Here is a 22,302-nt window from a genome sequence, read left to right on the forward strand (position 1 = left end):
CCCTGTGTTTTACTTTTAAATCTAATTAGATGAACACCAAAAGGACATCTGGAAGAAGTCTGAAGCTGAGGCTAAGCACAGCACCTTGGTCTTCACTCGAGGGATTCTGGTGGGTATTTAAGTACCACCTGTCTCCACTGAATGGCGCCACCGAGAATTAAGATATGCCAGTGAGAATCGCTAGACTGTGTAAATCTGCTGTTTCAGGATGAGTTTTAAAAAGAGTTTGTTGTTATTTAGAGTCACTAAGTTTGGGGTGATCTGTAATGCTGCGATATGTAAGTGAAACAGACTGATTTCAGGAATGACTTCTGATATAATACTACAAAGCATTTTGCCTTTGTTTGAGTTGTGAGTAGGTTAAGGCTGAAAGAAGGAGTGATATCTAACTCTGAGCCATTAACAGAAGCTGGGGAATTGGAGGTCTGTGTCATGTGATGACAGGAAGATTAGCCAGTCTCTCACTTGCAGATACAAAATGCCCTGATGAACTACTGGATCTGGCTAAGGATATTTTCAGCCAGACTATCAGAAGTTATCAGTTGGCTCATTTTAGATGTAAATTTTGACATTGAAAAAGAGAAATGCATTTTAAAAAGTCACTGGCCCATTTCTTAGTAAAAGTTAGAGGACACATAGAGGGTATAGAATAATCTCTTTGGTCAGAAAAACATTCTTTAAGTAAGAATTGGACTCTGACTCAAAATCAAGAGTATGTCACAGAGCAATTTAAGACAGTACATAAAAGAACCTCACAGTTACACAAAGGAGAGTTTGAGGATTTTAAGGGTATTATTCTCTAGTACCAGGCCACAGCTATCAAACTACAACATGGTCTGACTCCAAAAGAATTGTGGGTGAGGCTTTTGTTTAAGTGTGGATTCCAAGCTTAAAACTTTTTTTTAAAAAGGAGAATTTTAACAGTATAGAATAAAAGGGATTGAGATAGTTCAGACTCTCGACCTACACTTCTAAAGGAAGCAAAGAGATTGAATCATGAGAACAAGGAACATCTCTTAAGAAGAAGGAAAGATAACTCAGACATCAGAGTTGAGAGCCCAGGCAGAAGATCCAAGGGCCTCAAAGAATAAAAACAGAACTGCACCCATGGAGCAGAGCCAGGCACACATGAGGGGGCTGACACTTAGTAAGAGCCTGAGGTCCTCCAGGCATTGGGGACAGGTGTGTTTCCCAGCCCCTTCCCCACTTCATTTTGAAGGGAGAATCTTTTGCAATCACCCCGTCTCCATCTCACAATTATGTTTAGTGTAGGAGGATCAGGCAATTTTTAGTTTTTAAGTTTCCAGGTCACTGAACCCACATGAAGTATACCTAAGGGGACACACCTAGATACTATAGTCAGCAGACCTCATCTGCATCTGGAGCTGAGTTAGGATAACGAAATCCAGAGCACTGAGCAGGTCTGGAGAGAGGTGGTTCATTCTTCACTGGGAACCAAGACTGACTAAAAGAGATACTTACAGTTCTCCACAATGAATTCTGCTTGTCCAAAGGCCTATACAAGGCAGCGCTCACATTCCACTCATTGGCAGATAGTACCTGCTTCTCTAATATGTGCTGGGTTTGGGATTCGGTTTGGCCCACAGAATGGGGTGGAGACAACACTGTGTGATTCAGATCTCTGCCTTGAAAAAGCTGTTTCCTTCCCAATTCTCAGAACTCTGAGACAACCAAATTATAAACAAATCCTACTAAGCCCGCTAGAAGAGAACCGGGGCTCCCAAGCAGATAGCAGGCACAGGCTTCAGACAGGTAGGTGGGGACGTCAGGAAACTTCCACCACTCTCCAGGTACCGGCTGAGCAAAGCTGCGTTAATGAGCTTCAGTGGGACAAGCAGAGCCAGTGAGTATAAATCCACAAAATGCTGTTGCCAAGTAACATTGTTACTTTAAACCACCGAGTTTGGGATAGTTTTCCATGCAATGATACATAATGAGAATATATTCAAGATTTAACAAATTGAGAATCAATATTGTAATTTTTAGGTTGGCACTAAAAGAGGGTAAGAATGTGTAATAGGTAACTACCCCAAACATGTAGTACCCTTCTAGGTTTGGATAAGTGTACTGCAAAGGCATGTGTGTTAAGGGATTGGACTCCAGCGTGGTGGTAAAACCTTCCGGAAGGCCCTAGTGGGAGGACCTTAGGTCATTGAGGCAAGCCCTCAAAGGAATTTTTCCTTTGTTCCTTGGCTTGTGATGTAAATGGTTTTGTTCCACCATACTCTCTTTATCATTGCCATTGAATGCACTCAGACAAAGCCAAAAGCAATTTGTCTACACAGTTTTGGACCAAAAGCTCCAAAATTGTGAGATAAGACAAACTTTTTCTCTTTTTAAGTTATTTATCTCAGGTATTTGGTGATAGTGATGGAAAGCTAACAATTACACCATTAGATTCCTAAAGTGCACTTAGATAAACTTAATTATTAAGGTTCCAAATATTGTTGGTTTGTTATATCACCAGCAAAAATATCTCTAGCATTGAAATATGTTCTGTTGACTACTATGTGGATTAATTCCAAGTACTAAAAGGAGTCACTGTCAGAAAATTTGGGAAAGTGGTGGACTTTGTACAATTAACTTAATTTTGTTGGGGACATAATTATTTATTTGACATGAATTTTCAGTTTTTTGTGAATTCTAATTTGTATTAGTTGTAACTAATAAAAGTACATAAAAGTAAGATGATAAAACTTGGAATCTCAGAAAATGGAAGGAATACATGTGAATCAAATTAACATATCATTTTTTTACTATCTATAGATGATGAGGGAAAATAGAGTAGTTTAAAGATACTTTCTCATCAGATAATCTTATCAGAAAAATGTAACCACTTTAAACTAATAATTGACTATGAAGAAGGAAAATATTAAAGATCTTTAAATTCATGGCCATTTTTATTTCCTGTTTATGTGGTATTACATACAATTTTATCTCATCCTGTTTAAAGGAGAGTTAGAAAGTTGGCATGAGTTGTATAACCAGCCTCCCTCTTATCCTTCCTAAGGATAAGATGTTGGCTTTAAAAAAATAAACTTTTTGGGTACTGGTTTAACAGACCTTCAGATGCTAATACAGCGTTAGAGTTTTTAAATTTGATTATTCTCAGGGAGACAGGGCAGAATTTTTGTGTAATTTTTTAAAAGTTTTTATTTTTTTATTTTTTTGATACGAGGTATTGAACCCAGGGGTGCTTCCTCTCCATCCCTCACCCCTCCCTTCCGTGTGTGTGTGTGTGTGTGTGTGTGTGTGTGTTACTGGGAATTGAACTCAGGGGCACTAAACCATGAGTCACATCCCCAGTGTTATTTTAAATGAGAAAGGGTCTGGCTAAGTTGCTTAGGGCCTCACTAAGTTGCTGAGGCTGGCTTTGAACTTGTGACCCTCCTGCCTCAGCCTCCATAGCTGCTGGGATTACCACCTAAACTGGCTCTTTGTGTAGATTTTGAAGAAAGACATCTGAGAGGAATATTTAAATTTGGTTATGCAATGATACAAAGAACACTGACTTTATTGTGCATTTTCGTTTAAATAAACATGAACATATGAAATGTTTGTTTAAACCAAATGCTTTCCATACCCCTCACCTTAGGTTTGTCTTTAATATATTGATGACAGAAGACTTTAAAAACTTTGGCAGCTATTCACAATTCTTTGTTATACAGTGTTCAGAAATGAAGATGAACTTCTTGGTTTCGCAGTGTGTACACATGGTGAAGTGAATTGAAAATTGTGTTCGACTGCATTATAATGTTATGCAACACTTTTAATGTATGACTTGGACAAATGATTTCCTTAATTATTTACCTTTTGGTATTCAGTTTTAGTGAAATATTGGTACTGCCAATACATTAAAAATTGAAAAAATACTGGTGGTGGCATTAATTCATTCTCATTTTAGGGAATAATTCAACCTTATATATAATATCCAGAGTATACAAAGAACTCAAAAAATTAGACAATAAGATAACAAATAACCCAATTAACAAATGGGCCAAGGACCTGAACAAACACTTCTCAGAGGAGGACTTACAATCAATCAACAAGTACATGAAAAAATGCTCACCATCTCTAGAAGTCAGAGAAATGCAAATCAAAACCACCCTAAGATACCATCTCACTCCAGTAAGATTGGCAGCCATTATGAAGTCAAACAACAACAAGTGCTGGCGAGGATGTGGGAAAAGGGTACACNTATTGCTGAGGATGGCTTTGAACTTGAGATCTTCCTGCCTCAGCCTCCTGAGCCACTCCCAGCTCATTCATTTCTGTAACTCACTTCTTGGTTATTATCTGAAGTATGTTCATTTCTTTCTTTGGTGAACACTTGCTGAGCAACTAATGTCTGACATAGGCATATCAATGAAACATTTGTTTACATTGTCCTTGTTATTAATTTGTTGAGGGTCACAGAATTCTGAAGAGTTCAAATAAAAAATACAGCATAGTGAAATAAAAGAATAGCTGAGCTGTGTGAAGATAACAATAAGCATAAAGACATAATTGAATTTCACCAATTCACCTTTTAAACCAGAGTCAGTATTTAACAAATATATTCATAATTTAAGTGGCACACACCTATAATCCCAGTGACATGAGGCAGATGACAAATCAGAGGCAGCCTTAGCAACTTACAAGACCTATGTCGAAGAAGAAAGAGAACGAGAAGAAGAGGAGGAGGAGGAGAAGAGAGAAGAGAAAGGGAAGAAAAGAAGTAGTTAGAAAAGATCTGGGTAAGTAGCTTAGTGATACAGCATCCTTATATATCCACATAGATAAGCACACACACAACAGATGATTTCAGGGAGAAAAAATCTAAAAAATTGACTTAATTAGTTACCATTCTGATTTTAGTCACAGTGTTATATGATCTTTTAACTTAAAGGGATTTTAGAAATAATGGAGTCCAACCGCCTGAATTTATTATACACCATAAATTATACACACACTAAATTATAAGTAATGATAAACTAATATATAATTATTAATAACTATCACTATGTGTATAATAATTAATCCTTTCCATACATTTTAATCTAGTGCCTATTCTGTGCCAGGTGTTGGGCTAAGTACACTTGAAGAGTCAAAGTTTAACAAAACAAATATGTTTTTTTATTTCTTGAACCAAAATATACTAAACATACTAATAAAAGGAAATTATGAGTGTATAGCAAGAATTACAAAGAAAATGAGTGGTGGTGGACAAAGTGGTTCTTTTAGGACATAATTTTAAGAGAACCAATTTTGAGATCTGGATTCAAAAAGCAATTTTCAATATTATCTGTCTCCTAGTAGCTAAGTCAGGAATGCAATCCCAGTTTCTTTACTCAAATTGATTTATACTAAAATTTTTATTTCTATTTGATTTGTGATACTAAAACTTAAAGTGGATAGTAGTGGTAGGACATCTGATGTTCTATACTGTCAATTCAACTTAAGTCAATATTAGAGCATAAAGATTCAGAAAAAAAGAAAATCCCAATTCTAGTCTGCCTTCCTTGTGAATGAACAGAGGTGTCTGTGCAGTGTGGCTAAGATTTTTAGCCCCATGACTACAGAGAGTTGATGACATATTTGTTCAAATTAAAATCTTTTTGGTAATGTTAATACACTGTCTCTTTCAATTTAGACTACTTTTTTTTTTCTTTTGTATTTCCAATAGTACATTACCACGGCCCTCAATTTCAGAAATTCTCTTGATATAAAGTTCAAAATGCCAGAGCATTTGGTGCCATTATCTTGAAACCAGGAATTCATGACTTTCATTTGGGTTTCTTATAGCTATTTTCTTTTCTCCTTTTAACAATAGAGCAACAAAGAAATTATGAAAAGAAAGATTATGAAAGGGATATTTCCATTGTCACATATTTCTTTGTTGCTCTTCTTGAAGAATACCCTTCCCGGTACTCCTTTGACTTCTGTTTCCTTAGTCCAATTAGATTAGAGGCAATACAATAGGATGTCTTTAAGCCAGACAGATTAAGTTAAAAAAATCATTTCTTCTTAAATTAGCTGTGTACCCCATATGGTTTGTATTTTCACCATACATTCTCAAGGATGATCTTCCATAATGCCTATCAAGACCATTAACACACTAGGTACAGAGTAATTGTGAGAGAGAGAAATCAGAAAGTTAATGAAAGATTGGATGAAGTACAGAAATTCATTTCATCCTACCAGGAAAAACAGGACCCTCAGGAAATTTGAAGCTATGCACCAAAGCAATGTTGTCTATATTCGTAGCATACCTCCTTATTTTCTCAGAGGGAAGATCAGTCATTTTGATTTTTTTCAAAGGAGAATAGAAATGCAGACTGGAGAATAAGTTTTGGAACATGAATAACAGTACCAAAATAAAGTCATACATATTTAAGATGACTTATATTAGTAATGCTTGCTCATATACATTGTATATAACACTAATGCAAGACTGATTTTTTTTTTCCTCATGAGTCCTACTCTCCCAGAGTGGGATTATTACTTCATTAAATTATTTGAAGTTTGTCAAATTCCGTATAGAATGGCATCATAACCAAAAGTAGTATCTCAATTCTGGGGAGAAGTGAAGGGTAACACTGCTATGATTCATACTTAGCCGTGGGTAATGCCCTGAGATGCATCATGCATACATCTATTAGAGAGTTGGAATTACTCCACAGAGAATAAAGAACATTTGAAGAAGTGTGGAAAACATGCTGAACTTTATAGGTAGGTAGGTAGAGTTAAGATTTGGCTGATTTCCATTGTCAACATTATTTTTCTGGAACTTATCACAGCTTTACCAATAAACCCAGCAGGAAAAAGAAAAATTCTCTAAGAAACTTTAAAAGAAGTAACTTTTTAAGCGAATTTAGATAAATTGAATTTAAAGTTAGATTCTCAAAGAGAGAGAAACCCATATTTGAGTTCTGTATGTGTGTGAAAGAATAGGCCAGACTGAAAATAGAGGCTCTAGTTCTAAGAGATTGAGGACTCCAACTCTGTTATGGAAGCTTTCTAGTTGGTATATTAACAGATCCCACAAGCAGAGTAAGGAATGTAGTTGAGAAAATAGATAGTGTGAGTTGGCAATGCTTTCCCAAACACTCTATGGTTGTTCATTGAAATCTGATGATCAACGCAACCCAACCAGGGTGAGATTCCTTCTAGGACAGAGAATTCGGAGCCAAACAGGCAGGGGATGAAGAAAGTGGGTATGGAAACTTTCATTTTCTTCTTCTTTTTTTTTTTTTTTTTGTACCAGGGATTGACTCAGGGGAGTTTATCCAATGAGTAATCACTGAGCCAAACCCCCATTCCTTTTTAAAATATTTTATTTTGAGATAGGGTCTCATTAAGTTGCTGAGGCTGGCTTTGAACTTGCAACTCTCCTTCCTCAGCCTCCCTAATGACTGGGATTACAGGCATGTGCCACTGTGCCCAGCAGAAACTTCCATCTTCTAAGGTGGAGCTCTTTGACACACTAGCCTCTAGCCACAAGCCACATGTGGCTAATTCAATTCAAATAGATTAATACTAATACAATTTCACATTGAGTTCCTGAGTTTCACTAACTGAATTTTAAATGCTCAGTGGTTACCATAGCTAGTAAGCTACCCTCTGATTAGCACAGAGAGAAGAGCACCAACATCACAGAAAGTCCTATTGGAGGATTCTGTTCTAATGTAGGGCACTTCTTGCTCACCTACGAGATAGTTTCTGTGTTCTGTTTTTTGTTATTTGGTCATTATGTCTTCATTTCCTACTATGGATAATTATAAAAATGTAATACCAATGAATATATCAAATTTATGCATATTATTTAAAGTGTTTGTGGGCAGCACATACTTATTTAATCTTTGTAAATTGAGAGCAAAGTGATTATTCTAACGAATCAAAAACATAGGAGAATGGTAAAAATTAAGAGCCAATATGGGGATGAGAGGAGTCTACTTACACTCAACTCAGAAGAAATTTCTGAGTGTCACAGGAGTTCAAGCAGATTATCACAGGTGATTTATCTGAATTGACTCAATTTCAAATATATGTCATATGGGTATTTCCCTTTGTTATTTGTCTTCCTACTAGGCAAAAATAAATTCTGTCTACAAGGGGAGACCTCTACATTTAAAGAACATTTGAATTAGATTTTTAAATGAGATAGCATAAAGAAAAGCAGAATAAGGGACATTAAATATGCAAATTGTGATAGGGTAAATGATGACCCTCCAAGGGTGTTCACATGATAACCAAGGGATCCTGTGAATGTGTTACGATACATGGCAAAAGGGACTTTGGTTGGTGTAATTAATGACACATACCTAAAGCAAGGCTTTATCCCGGATTTTGTGGGTGGGCTACACTAACCAAATCCTTCAAGCAGAGATGCTTCTCCATAGTAGACACTTTTCCAACAGAAAAGACGAAGAGGGACAGGTGGGGAGTCACAGATACTCCAAGTGCGAGGATGTGATTGACGGATGTGGTTGAAGAGGGAGATAGGAAACCACGATCCCAAACTGAGAGTGACAACATAAAGCTGAAAATAAGACCTCACCATCCTCCAGCAAGGAAATAGGAACCTAAGTCAAACAGGCATATGAACCTGAGCTCTGTCAACACCCTGAATAAGCCAGGAAACAGATTCCCTCATAGAACTACCTGATAGCAGTCCAAGCTTGATTTTAGCTTGGTGAGCCCATAAGCAGTACGCGGAGACACAGGGATTTCTAACCCACTGCACTCAAAAATCATATGTGGATGTTGTTCTAAGCTGCAAATTTTGTAATAATTTCATATGATGACAAAAGAAATCTAATATATAGGTAAGTGTGAAGTCCACCATCATATTTCTCTTAAATGCTCTCAAGTATGACAACCTGCCAGATTCACCATGAAGAAGGGCAGGGGACAGTAGAGAATTGTGCCACTCTCGGTTGGTCATCCATCTGCTGATTTGCAAATTCTTCTATAACTGCTTTGTGTTTCTACTGAACTTGAAGGAGTCAATACTTCTTATTCAAACATCGCCTTCCTCATGAATATTAGTGAGCATGAAGAATGTCCCAATATTTTACAGGGAAATGAACTTTTCTCCTATACCCATGAGAGCGCATCTTTTAGTTCCCTGCCCGCACGAGCAGCCTGCCTGTCTGGAGAGAGCCCCATACCAACTCACCTTCTTTGTTGACCTCCGTCACATGCCAGTTTCCTCCCTGGGGGCAGAACTCCCTGCTCTTTGTCTTGGCACCAACCTCTCCACCTCTCCTTCTTTCTAGTTCAGAGCTGTTCATCTGTCTCATTTGTTGTTTTGGGAAGAGCATATTGTGAGAGAGAGTGAAGGACAAGACACTGCAAAGTCGAGAATTTTCCTTGGTGATGCGCCTTTGTCTTCTTTTTCCATGGCTTTTTCTCTCCACCTCTCTTGAATGTGACTCTAAGTTCTAACTGTTCCTTTCCACCACTCTTGATGAAATTCAGCTCGCCCCTAAGTTGGCTGTTGATCTGCAAGTGCAATTCCTTGATTCCTACACCTTCCTTAACTCCTTCTTGCTAAAACCCTGAAAATATTCTACCTTTTCCCCAAGTTAGAGTATTGCTCTGGAGTTTCTGATGCCTGGAATTAGTTTTGTCGGAGTTTTAACACCATGGGCTCCCGAGCAGGTCCCAGAAATCTCTAATACCAAATGCTTAGATAAATCCTGGAACTGGGAGTGAAGCACAGGAGGAGCAGGAACGAGACTGAGCACTGTGCGGCAGTGTCCTGCCAAGTCCACAGCGTCCAGCACATAGGACTGCTTTGGCGGTGGCTGGCGGCTGGTGCTATGCACGTAGCCATGGACCTTGAAGGTCGGGAGTTTAAGAGAAGCTCAAGTGGTGTTTCCGTGTCTGCCTTAGGTTCCTGCTAAGGGAATGTCTTACTAAAGTCTGGTCTTTATTAGCCTTTTCTTGTTGTTCCAGGAATTGAATTCACAAGTGCTTAACCGCTGAGCCACATCCCAGTCCCTTTAAAAAAAAAAAAAAATTATTTTGAGACAGTGTCTTGCTGAGTTTCTTAGGGCCTCGTTAAGTTGCTGAGGCTGACCTGGTACTTGCCATCCTTCTGCCTCAGCCTCCTGAACTGCTGGGATCACATGTGCCACCATGCCTGGCTCTTGTTGGTCTCTGAGTATGTTCTAGAGAGCAGGATTTTTATGGTGCCACTGTTTTTTTTTTTTTTTATGTCTACTCATCTGCCTTATATTTCTGGCTTATTCTTTCTTTCTTTTTTTAAGGTTCTTAGAGGTTGCCTGGGGGAAATGACACAGCTCTTTGCTTGCATAACAAATTGACTTGGAATAAAGCTAAGGTGGGATCTCTATGGTATTTCACTTCAGCCATCTGAGCAATTTTAATGATGCAGGATGGTTGCTGAATAATGGGATTAGCAGTAGCAATTAATATAAAAAAATCATAGACCAAGCTGGAGGGTACGTAAGGGCCTGTTTTGATTTAGTGACCACGTATACATTTGACATTTTATTTTAATGGTTTCCACATAGCATCTTCTACCTTTCAACTCTGTCCCACTGCTTTTGAAGTGATAAAGCCATCTCCTATTTAGTTATTTATGTGTGAACACAAATTTTTAACTTAAATTGGGGCATTTTTATGAAAACAAGGAGGCTCTAGTCATAATTAGTCTGAACCAACAGATGTAAAACAGGATGAGCCTGGGAACACAAGAACAAGGGTTCTCTGACTGCCAACACATTCAAATCCTAATCCAGACCCTTGTTTAACCAGTTTAAGAGGCAGAAACTACAAGGCTGTTTCTAACAAGTGAAAATGTCATGTCATTAACTTCAAATTTTTTAAAAAATGCTTTCTATTGTAGGATAAGTAGCAGGGTGTCTAACCACAGTCCAGGTGTGATGTCTTGCACTGCGGGAAGGGGCAGAAGGGCCAGCCATCTGGTACAGGGTGGCAGTCTAGGTGAGAGTGGAAGGCTGTACTGGTCAAAGTTTCCTTTAAGTGAATAAAAAATTAAATGGGCATGTTCTGGCAGACTTTGTGTATTTCTAATAGGAAAGTCAAATATGGATAATACTTGAGTGTGTCTGATAATCATGAACTAATTTTAAACTGACCATTTAAATTATGTGAATGCAAACAAATGGAGTCAGCATTCATAAAAGGCTAAAGGTGGAAATAAGTGGTGACTACTTTGCTTGTCAGAGCATAGCTGGAATAACTGTTTCCATGAAAATACTGAAACAGGTGTGACAGATGGGCCTCATTTTCTCCCTTGCTTTCTACATTTTCCCTTTCTCTTTCCTTCCTTCCTTTATTTTTTCTTTTATTTATTTATTTATTTATTTATCATTATAATTTGTTACACATGACAGCAGAATGCATTACAATTCATATTACACATACAGAACACAATTTTTCATATCTCTGGTTGTATACAAAGTATACACACACCATTCATGTATTCACACATATACTTAGGTAATGATGTCATTTCTACCCTCATGCACACTCCCTTCCCTCCCAACCCTCTGCCCTATCTAGAGTTCGTCTATTCCTCCCATGCTCCCCCTCCCTACCCCACCATGTATCAGGCTCCTTATATCAGAGAAAACATTCGGCTTTTGTTTTTTGGGGGGATTGGAATACTTCACTTAGCATTATCTTCTCCAACACCATCCATTTACCTGCAAATGTCATGATTTTATTCACTTTTAATGACGAATAAAATTCCATTGTGTATATATGCTGCATTTTTTTAATCCATTCATGTACTGAAGGGCATCTAGGTTGGCTCCACAGTTTAGCTGTTGTGAATTGTGCTGCTATAAACATTGATGTGTGGTATTCTGTTTTTAAGTCCTTTGGGTATACACCAAGGAGAGGGATAGCTGGGTCAAATGGTGGTTCCATTCCCAGATTTCCAAGGAATCTCCATACTGCTTTCCATATTGGCTGCACCAATTTTCAGTCCCACCAGCAATGTATGAGTGTACCTTTTTCCCCATATCCTCACCAACACTTACTGTTGTTTGTGTTCTTAATAGCTGCCATTCTAACTGAAGTGAGATAAAATCTTAGAGTAGTTTTGATTTACATTTCTATAATTGCTGGAGATGTTGAACATTTTTTCATATGTTTGTTTATTGATTATATATCATCTTCTGAGAGGTGTCTGTTCAGTTCCTTGGTGCACTTACTGATTGGGCTATTTATTGTTTTTGGTTATTAGCTTTTTGAGTTCTTTATTTACCCTACAGATTAGTGCTCTGATGTGTGAGTGGTAAAAATTTGCTTCCAAGAGGTGTGCTCTCTTTTATTGTCAAAATGACCGTACTACCAAAAGCACTATACAGATTTAATGCAATTAAATCAAAATCCCAATGACATTCCTCATAGAAATAGAAAAATCAGTCATGAAATTCATCTGGAAAAATAAGAGACCAAGAATAACTAAAGTAATCCTTAGCAAGAAGAGTGAAGCAGGTGACATCACTATATCAGACCTTAAACTATACTACAGAGCAATAGTAACAAGAACAGCATGGTATTGACACCAAAATAGACTGGTAGACCAATGGTTCAAAATGGAGGACACAGAGACTAACCCACATAATTAAAGTTATCTTATATTAGATAAAGGCACCAAAAACATAAATTGGAGAAAAGACAGCATCTTCAACAAGTGGTGCTGGGAAAACTGAACATCCATATGTAACAAAATGAAATTAAACCCTTATCTCTCACCATACACAAAACTCAACTCAAAGTGGATCAAAGATCTAGGAATTAAACCAGAGACACTGAGCCTATTAGAAGAAAATGTAGGCCCTAATATCAAACATGTTGGATTAGGCCCCAACTTCCTTAATAAGACTCGTATAGCACAAGAATTTAAATCAAGAATCAATAAATGAGATGGATTCAAACTAAAAAGCTTCTTCTCAGCAAAAGAAAAAAAATCAGTGAGGTGAATAGAGAGCCTACATCTTGGGAGCAATCCTTCTTTTCTTCTATTCTTTCTTTTTTTTTTTTTTTTGTCATTTACCTCCCTAGTCCCATAAACTGACTGGGCAGAAAAACCACAAGTATTCCAAGAACAGTTCTTAGGAAATGGAGATCTGATAGTTACTGTAGTTACTGGAACATCAGGCTTGGGACATGATGGGCAAAAACCCCTCACCTGAGTTTCAGATGAAGTCCAAATGTGTCACCTAAGCCACACCCACCAGCATGTGAGCTGCTACCTGTGCCTAAAGAACCCTGATCCTGTTCATCCTGGTCTTTCAGGCACCCCCAGATGCATATTAGCTTGCTAAAGTCTTTACCCTTCATTAATGACTGAGGTTGTTCTGTTTTAAAACATTATGATAGGCTATCAGCCATGTTTCCAGTTACACAGCTACTGGTATAGCCATCCTGAGATAGTGGAAGAAACTCCAACATTAATCTTTAGATGGGAACATCTGTTGAAGAGCACAGAATTGATTTGTTTTTTACTTTAAGATTAAAAACAAGAGAAACATCATAGAGATAAAAGCTCAATTGTAAGGCTGATTGAATATAGAAATTTCTTTGGAAGCAGCCAACTTTCCTTTTCTGTGAATGTTGGAGATGAAATTGAATGACTAATTTTCAAAAACTATTATTGAATTGCTGCATTAGGAATGAGACAAGGTTTTCATAGCCATCGACAGACTCGTTTCTCTCCTATTATGTTCCTGTCATGTGATGAACGCAGGACATTTTTTTTAAATAAGGACTTACCACTTCCTTTGAGAATGTTTACACAATTTTTCATTAATTAAGGAATAATTATTAAACATTGGCATGTGTAAAAATTTGGTGAGGATTTTTCAACTCAGGAAGTTGTTCTCATTTACTGCTAAAGAATTTTGTAATGAGACACAAAACTCACAGCTACATTCATTCTTGGGATATGATTTATGAATAAACATTATTTGAAGCACACAAAGACTGGTGACATCTGAGTCAGTGAAATTTTGTCTGCTCTCCTTGTTTTTTGAGAGATGACAAAAGAGCAATCCTTTGGAGCTTTATAATGTTAAAAATTATCTAGACGTATTTTTCCCGGGGAACAACTGTGTTAGAACCCACTCTAATTCTCAGTCCTCGAAATGTATTTGCTCTTTTTTCAGGCTAGGTGATTGTGCATCCCTGGTGGACTATTAACCTAGTAAAACAAATTACTGTAGATGAAACACTATGATTATTTCATTTAAGATTCCATATATATGCCTTTAATTAATTCCCATTCATTAGAAAACACTAATAACTCAAAACTGCCACAAACCAAAAACAAATGGTCCACAAAGCATTCTCCTTTTCTTCTGAAGCTTTTACAATGCACTGTTATCATTAGCCAGTCTTTTCCTATTAAACTTAAATGGGCAGACTTGGGGACCTTGCCAGCTCCAGCAGCTCTCCTGACCACTGCTTTGATGACACCCACAGCAACTGTCTGCCTCATATCCTGAATAGCAAAATGACTCAGAGGAGGATGGACAGAGAAGCCCTCAACACACTTGCGCTTTTCTGGAACCTCTTGACGATGGCAGAATCACCAGATTTTAAGAATTTAGGACCATCTTCCAGCTTCTAACCAGAAGGGTGATTAGTTTTTTCTTTCAGCTCAGCAAACTTATGAGCAATGTGAGCTGTGTGACAACCCAGGACAGGGGCGTAGCCAGCACTGATATGGCCTGGGTGGTTCAGGATAATCACCTGAGCAGTGAGACCAGCTGCGTCCATTGATGGGTAATTTTTGCCACCACCAGCAACTTTGCCATGACAAACATCTTTGACAGATATGTTCTTGACATGGAAGCCCACGTTGTGGCCAGGAAGAGCTTCATGGTGCATTTCAACAGACTGTGCTTCAGTTGTGACATCAGCTGGAGCAAAGGTGACCACCATGCCCATTGGCTTGAGAACACCAGTCTCCACTCGGTCCTCAGGGACAGTACCAATGCCACCAATTTTGTAGATACCCTGGAGGAGCAGATGCAAATGCTTGTCAGTTGGAGGAGTAGGTGGCAGGAAGCAATCTAAAGCTTGGGGCAGTGTGGTTCCACCGGACACTGCCATCTTTATGGGTGACTTTCCATCCGTTGACTCAAGGCATATTAGCACTTGGCTCCAACAGGTTGTCACCATTCCAACAAGAAAATACATTTTTAAATTCTTGTTTTCACCACATCCGCCATTCCCCTTATATTTTAATAAAAGCTTAAAAGCATATGTGTGGTTTGAAATCAGGCTCTGTTCCCCATGGGGGACGAAGTTAATGTTGCAGCTAACATATCTGTCTCTTTGCACATACTCTTTTTCCTCACCAAGAATGCCTGCTCTGGTCTTGCTTTGCCTTTTCTATTGCAGTTCATTTTCCACCCCTGAAGTTTTCTTAGACAATGTCACTGACCTTTTATGTCATATAATTTGTGATCTTTTTTTGCCCATTTAGCGTCATATCCTATGCTTGTAGGTTAGCTCTAGTGCTCCATGTTCTCTTTGCATTTGTACATTATTTCCTCTACTAAATGATAGGTTTGCTTGTTTTGTTGTTCCAGGGCCTATAGCTTTTATTTCAATGCATTCCCCCATAGGGATAAGTACCTGCCTTGACCATGTGAACACTCGGTAAGTGCTTGAAGACTAATTTATTTGAATATGATGGATATGTCAAGTTCAAAATATCTGCAGGAGAGGTTGGTTGAATGGACCTCGGCTTGCCTGGATTCCAGACGTCACTGGAATCCAGTAGGTGGATTCCTTTTGACTGAACTGGGAACGGGCAGGTTAGATGAGCCAAACTGAAATAATAAATTTGTATTGATAAATGAATGCACTGGATGGGTCAGATATCTGACTGTTTTTTTTTTTTTTTTTTTTTTTTTTGAGGAAATTCCGCTCCCCCTAGAGATCATTCAGGTCATACCACAGACATGTGCTCTTTCTGTCTACACTGCTGAACGAGCCCATGTGACTGGCACAGTCTATCTTTAGTCGAATCAGTATGTTATCTTCTCAATTCTAAATTATTAGTAATGTAAGGGACACCAAAGATTGAAAAATATCTTTTGTGAGAAAGGAAGGTAAATAAAAAAGGGGAAAAAAGGAAGAGAGACATGATATATGTAGTAATTTTAAATTAAAAAAATGATTGTTGAACCCTATTAGTTGATATCTCCACAAATAGAACTCTAAAGTTTTCATCCTAAATTATTACTATAGGTTATTTTCACTAGTAGTCCTTTCCTATATTAAAGTTTCCTAATTTTTAAATAAAAGAATTTATACTTTTCAGATAATAAAAATTTTCATTTTGAAAGTAGACATTAGAATCTGTATAGTATTTCCTCAGATTCAGCTACCATTTTGACCAGGTTTAGAATTCTACATGACTTCAAAAGAGAAGAGAACTTCTTTATATTACTTACACTCTCCCTACTGAGTCTATTTGTAGCATTTAACTTAGTAGGTCTGTTTTTTTAAATATTCCCTTATAATCTATATTAATTTAAATAATCTCTCAAATAATGGTACAGTTATATATAAAACCTATGAAAACAGTCCTTCTGGCTGTCACAAATATTAGTTTTAAGTTTCATGTTCTATAGAATATTATTTGAGCAAAATTTTCAGTTTTATACATAATATGAAAAGAGGAGCTGGTCTGGTGTCACCACCTGGCACATGAGTCAGAAGGTGCAAACCCAAGACTTTATGAAGGCACTGACCCACTTACAAGGGCAGAGTCCTATTACCAAGACTTCCAACCCCATTCATGGGGAGTAAGTTCCCATCTATAAATTTTCAGAGAGGATATCTTCAATCACAGTAGTAAATTTGCAAAATTTACCTCTAGTTCTATCTTTACATTTATCTATCTATAGATTTATCTATCTATCTATCTATCTATCTATCTATCCCCTATATAGACTTGCTTTCTGGATGTTAACAGTCAGGAACAACCTGATCTATCCCCTGCCCCTACTTTTGGACTTTTGGCTTTTGTACCCCAAGTCACATTTTTTAGATTGTGTTCTTTGCTCTGTCATTAAGAAGTACAGGCTTGTTTGTAGTAGAGTTAAATCTACAGCCTATATTTATCTTTAAAGATAACCATTGGTTTATCATCCTTAGCAACTTAGTGAGACCCTCAGAATGTAGTGAGACCCTGTTTCAAAATGAAAAATAAAATGGGCCAGGGATGTAGCTCAGTCATAAATTGCCCCTGGGTTCAATCCCCAATACCAAAATTTATAAAATAAATTAAAAAATAAAAGTAGATTAAAATAAAACAACTGTTGAAATATATTGCAACATCTAAAGAGATCTTTATGTTCAAGATAACTTTCTGTAGTGATTTTTCTTTTTGTTATGGAGTTAATGCCATTTCTTGTTCTACTAGAAAAAAGTCTCAATCCGTATATTTATTTTTCATATGTAAGAATTTTGCAATGACATATTACTAAAGCAGGTTTCCTGACAGTGCAAAGAAAACGTGGTGTTTGATCATTACCAAGTGTGTTCTGAGGATCAATCTAGATTTAGGGCAGTGCCGTAGCAGAAAACAAATGTTCTTTTTATTACTCAACTTTATTAACAGAACTGTCCTACAGGTTTGTCTCTAAAACATTTGGATCTCTCTTTAATCAGCAAAACAAAATATCAATACTTTAGTCATTTGTCATGGAATTCAATATTGGATTGACTTTGAATCATTACTTGCCAAAGGCTTAACTGAGGCATTTGATGTCTGGGTCTGTCACACGTGTTAAGTACACATTTCTTTAGGCTCTGTACTGACTGAAAGCAGTAAGCAAAGTGAAGGGACTATTGGATTTAATTTCCATGAGAAATGCTTTAATCAACACACTGTCTAATACATATGCAAGTCAGATTAAACCTTGGGCCATTCCTGGGACTAGGAAAGAGAAAGGAGAGGTATTCTATGCTTTACAATTATCTGCTAAATTTCAAAAGGTCTCTTTGAGTCAGGTATTAGTATGCTCATTTACAAAGGAGTCAATTAAGACTCTGAAATATTTAAAACTTTAAACACACATTATAGTGGGCCATGATAGGCAGAAGGGCTCCTCAAAGGTGCAGGTACCCAGAGCCCTGGAACCTGTGAATATATTACACGGCAAAAGAGACGCTGCAGATGTAATTGAGGTCACAGAACTTTAAAGAAGGAGATTAATCCAGAATTATTCTGGTGGGCACAATGTAGTGAACTCTTAAAAACAAAAGCTGTTCTCTGCCTGGAGACAAGAGAGATGTTACACATGGAGAAGTCACTTCAAATGTCACCACATTATGACACTCTTATGTGCTTATTAATGGAATCCTGCATATTTTCTACTATACTATAACTTCTAGGTATCATAATTTTACCTTTATAAAATTAAAATGATTTAATTGAGAAGGGAGCACCTTATTCAAAACTTTATGATCTGTAGTGTTAGATAAATTTTCAGATAAAATAGATGCAAATATTTATTAAAAATGTTACTCTTCTTGCTTTTGCTAAAAAAAAAAAATCACTAAAATAAATGGCTTTTAAAAAATCCTAGCCATGATTTTGCGATTATTTACCAAAAGATAATACTATTGATTAATAAGAGTTATATATGTGTGTATATGTACATATATAAACATATATACACATACACACATATATTTATGTGTGTATAGACAGAGTGAGGGAGAGTTCAAAGAAACAGTGCAGATTTCCTCACAAGATAGAAATTTTATCAGATACCCATGCTCTGAATCCTCTCAGGGTGACACAAAAGATGATCCTATTCCATTTGCCCACACACTTGGGCTTATATTACAGGAAAGCAACCTCAAAAGTATGACACTCAGTGCTTACGTAGGGGCTGCTGGCAATCTGCCCCTCCTTCCCTCAGGTGAGACAGACTTACCACAATATAAAGTTAACAAATCTTCTCCAGGGAGTGGAGGACAATGTCCTCCTTTTTATTTATTAGGACAATAATAACATGCAGCAAATATCACTGGGAAGTCACGTTCCAAGTCTCTAACTTACCAGGCCTTGCTATTTAAACATTTTCCTCAGTTAAAAGGCTTGGACCATGTGTAATCATGAAATATCCAAGGAAATTATATTTCAACACACAGTCATCTTGAAAATTAGTGAACATATCTGGTTATTTTAGCTGAACTCACTAATCAGATCTCCACAATTATTTATACCCCTGCAATATTGTATATTCTGATTCAAGTCCTTTGCCAAAACTCCTTGTCCAGGTTTATTATTGGCTTTAGATTTTTAGCAGACCACTTTTTTACAATACCACCATGATATAATTGGGTTTTCACTACTGTTAGATTTAGGGAAAGGCTTCAAAATCAGTTTGTTGGGTATTTTGAGGTCCCTCCTGCATTCCTGATTCAAATCTACCTTCCTTCCAGAAGCAGTGTGGTCACTTTCTGAAGTGGTATTTACTCCAATATAAATATGGGCATGGACTAAAAGATGATCAGAAATTATACAACGTGATTTCACAAATCTCCCAGCTGATTAATCCCTATGTTACTGTTATTGTTTGACTTTGCAAGACTGGGGGCAAAGAGGAACAATGATAAACAGAATCATCTCTAACGTTTGAGGTTTCGTATTTACCTACCCATGAAAGTTTCCCTTCTATCCCAAACTTAAAGAAGTTAGGAAATTTAATCTGCTCGTGTCTGTTTGAGCTATATGGAGAAACAAATTACATATATGTGTATTGTGTACATCCATACACATATAGGGGTTATGTGTATATATATGCACATATATTTACAGATACATATATATTTCTGTAGTATATGTATAGAAAAACTTGTTTCAAAGAATTAGGTTGATAAACAGAATCATCTCCATAACCATGGAGGCTCAAAGGCTGGAAACTCTTTGGCATGAGATGAAGCCATAATTTTCAGGAAGAATTTCTTCTTCCTCATGGGAATCTAAGTTGTGTTCTTAAGACTTTTTTCAATTGATTGGATGAGGCCCATCTTCATTGCAAAGAGGATCTCCTTTACTTAAAGTCCACCAATTGCAAAACACAACGTAGTAGCACACAGATTAATGCTTGACTGGATAACTGGGTAGTTGCCTAGCCCAGATGATAGCTGAAAAGTATTCATCAGACCATTGCTTGGGATCTGGATAGAAGACCCAATTGATACACAATTTACTTTATGTCTAAATTCCTGGTTCTGTGATATTATACAGCATTTTTGTTGAGATTGCATGGTCTGTAGCATTAGAGTGCTAGAAGCAGGTGACCCTGTCTGTCCTTTCCCTTTTATTTATGTTTCCACTCTTAGGTTCCCAGATATCACCCCCCAAAAATACCATATCTGCTAAATAAGAAACTAACAATAGGAGATATTACTTTGTTAAGAAGTGAAAGTTCATTAGTCCTTATGTACCATATATTTTTAAAAAATAATTAAACTCCTTATTTTTAGGATTTTTATTGATATAATTATACACAATGACTCACTGTGATACATTTGTACACACACACACACACACACACAGCATAGTCTCTTTCATTCTCCTATCTCCCCTTTTCTCTTTCTTCTTCTCCCCCTGCCCAAACCCCTTTCCCTACTCTACTGGTCTCACTTCTGTTTTCACAAGTTCCCTTTCATCTCTTTTCTTTTTTTTCTCTCTAGCTTCTGCATATGAGAGAGCTCATACAACCTTGACTGTCTGACCCTGGCTTGCCTCACTGAGCAGGATGAATAACCACACGTTCAGAAATGCTGTTCCACATGTGTGGCAATTGGAGAGAAATGCACATATACCTGATGTTTCTGTGGTGCAGTGAAGATGAGTAAAAATTAGGAGACTAATCCTTACAAGAACACTATACCAGTTCTTGGACAACAATTTTATACTTAAAAAAAAAATGTGACTTTTCTTCATTGACAGACAACATAGTATTTAAAATGGAAAGATCAGAATCTTAAGAGTCCTTAAAAGCTTTGAACCAGAAACCTACTATTAGAGATGACACAATATTTTTGTAGAATAAATGATTTCATATTATTTCTAGGATTCATATATTTAAAACACAAGAGAGGATAATTTTATTAGCATATACTCCATTTTACTTAATATTATGAATCACAGTATTTGTTCCAGACAAGAGTTGATGTAGCTCTAATTAAAGTTCTATTTTATATATACTTATAGCCTTCCACTGTCCTTGTACTGCTAATTTTAATAATTCAAATATAATCTCTCCTTTATCACAGTCTTTTATTCTTTTAATATTATTCAATCTTAGAAGTAGTAATCTTTCCAAAATTTTAGTAACTTTATCATTTTATTGGAAGCTTGGTTATTGCTCATAAAATTCAGAATCTCTCATAAATAGTTCACAGCATGGCTAAAATATATATATTAAAAGAGGTGCACTCAGACCAGGAATCTTGTAATTTGTAACAATCCTATGAAAGCCAATAATTTATAAAGACATTTTATTACATGAAATAATCAAACTTTAAAAATTTGAAAAATAAATAAATAACTTTTTCACTTCTGGGAAAAAAGTATACCTAAGGGCAATATAAATGAATCAAAATTTAAATATCAATTACCTTGTAATGAAGATTTCTATTGTAAAAGAGTTTTTAAACACTAATCACTCCCAAAATGAAGTTATTTTAAAAATGCTGATGCAATTCATTTTTTTTTCTGATGTTGATGGGCTCCTGTCATACTGGACCACATTCCTTCATGCTGTTCAATGTAGTCAAATGATTTTAAAAACCTCAATGCCATGGTTGGTGCTTGGCCACTCCTTTTTGAGCTCTGAGAATCTTCTGTCAGGCAGCAAATGGGGGAAACATACCCTTGGCAGTTGAATTGTTATATTATGGCAGTAAATATTTCACTAGCTATTTTCTTGTGATTGCTAATCTGTTATAGGAGAAAGCACTAGGGAATATAATAGACAGACTATCTGTCCTATCATTAGGATGTGTTTTAAAGGTCTGGAATTATTTAACCCACTGGCAAGTCTCTACTCAGGATTTGAGCCCTAATTTGCAGTCTGTTGATGGACAAAATCCATTGAAGGGGGCTGGGATAGTCATAGTACATTGAGGATAAAGAAAAATTGAGGCCTGCAAGACACACCAGGCTCCCCTCATATTTTTTTTCTGAATGGCTTCAATATTTGTATTCCAGATACTTCAAATAAGTGCCATTTTTGTAATGTAGATGGTTAA

At 36.8% G+C, this 22,302-nt stretch overlaps 1 pseudogene; it reads right to left on the reverse strand.

Annotated features, from left to right (window-relative positions):
* Positions 1-9,590: 9,590 nt before the first annotated feature.
* Positions 9,591-22,302, reverse strand: part of LOC107136584 — a 57,144-nt pseudogene continuing 44,432 nt past the window's right edge.

The sequence above is a fragment of the Marmota marmota genome, unplaced genomic scaffold (assembly GCF_001458135.2).
Source record: "Marmota marmota marmota unplaced genomic scaffold, marMar, whole genome shotgun sequence".
Taxonomy (NCBI): Eukaryota; Metazoa; Chordata; class Mammalia; order Rodentia; family Sciuridae; genus Marmota; species Marmota marmota.